Consider the following 1403-nt stretch of genomic DNA (forward strand, 5'->3'; position numbering starts at 1 on the left):
CATACAAACACTTGGATGAATTTTTTGAAATTTGTTCCACAGTAAAAATCCAAAACTTCTCCGATGATGCCCTTAGGTTGAAACTGTTCTCTTTCTCACTTAAGGACAAAGCCAAGCATTGGTTAAACTTCTTAGACTCTATAATCATTTCAACTTGGGATCATCTTCAGAGAAAATTTCTCAAGAAATACTTTTCAATTGGAAAAATAAATCAAATTAGAAAAGCTATCACTAGTTTTTTTCAATTGGAGGGTGAACTTTTTCATGAGACATAGAAAAGGTTAAGGGACCTCATTCGTAAATGTCCACACCATGCTGTCCTTAAATGGCAACTTTGTCAGTGTTTTTATGATAGTTTATCAAAAAAACACCGACAAATGGTTGATACATCATGTGGTGGGACATTCATGCTAAAGAGTGAAGATAAAGCCTGGCAGCTCTTTGAAACACTTAGTGAGAATTCCCTACATCATATGTCTACCACCTCTAGAGAACAACCCATGCTCCAACAAAAAAGAAGTGGAATTTATCAAATTGGAAACGTCATGGATATCCATAGTAAGGTAGATGAACTATCCCAAAAATTAGACCGTCTTCTAAATACTGGACAATTTTCGATTCCACCTAACCCAATCCAAGAAGTTTGTGCATTGTGTGCAAATCCGAACCATTTTGTTAGTGAATGCCCAGCCGCACCTCAATTTTCTGAGTTTATGCACGAGCAGGTTCAGCAAGCTCAAGTCCAACAAGCTCGCAGACCAGGAAATGATCTTTAATCAAACACTTATAACCCTGGCTGGAGAAACCATCCAAATTTTTCCTGGAGACCACAATGAGTGGTTGACCCTACCGCACCTCTGTTGGGAATAGTGTCCCAAAGCCAATCGTCAGCCTGTTGACGGTTGTGCTAATTTTTGTATATGTACATGAATTATGAATTAATAAAAATTATTTTGATATTTTTCATCATAAAATATTTCATCTTCTAATGAACTCCTATGTTGTGGTGAAGTCCTTAGGACTATTTAGACTCGACAAAGGAGGATTTATCGTTTAGTCCTTAAATCTGTTCGCGATCAAATGATACGTTGTTACCAAGGACGACAACGTTTATCAAACATAGGTCGTTGTGTGCCATATAGGTTGGTTGTCCTCTTAACCAATGAGTGTAGAGACACTGATATAGCATACAGATGAGATGTAAGGGTACATCTGCACTGAACGTGACTGACTCCGGAGCTATTTCTGCTGTCAAGATTTGCTCCAATGGAATATGGGTATAAATGTCCCTCCGACCTGAGACCGCCACAGTGACTTGCAAGCAACTCACTGCACTTAGGCACTGGACTACCTGAATTTCTAATTCAGTGACGGAAGGCTGCTGGGTGTAGTCAAGTACTTGA

At 38.9% G+C, this 1403-nt stretch overlaps 1 non-coding gene across 1 annotated transcript; it reads right to left on the bottom strand.

The window, feature by feature from the left end:
* Positions 1 to 213: 213 nt before the first annotated feature.
* Positions 214 to 319, bottom strand: LOC140858909 (small nucleolar RNA R71). Its single transcript, XR_012142313.1, has one exon. It is a non-coding gene; the product is annotated as a small nucleolar RNA R71 (small nucleolar RNA).
* Positions 320 to 1403: the final 1084 nt, after the last annotated feature.

Source organism: Elaeis guineensis, chromosome 6 (genome assembly GCF_000442705.2).
Source record: "Elaeis guineensis isolate ETL-2024a chromosome 6, EG11, whole genome shotgun sequence".
Lineage (NCBI taxonomy): Eukaryota > Viridiplantae > Streptophyta > Magnoliopsida > Arecales > Arecaceae > Elaeis > Elaeis guineensis.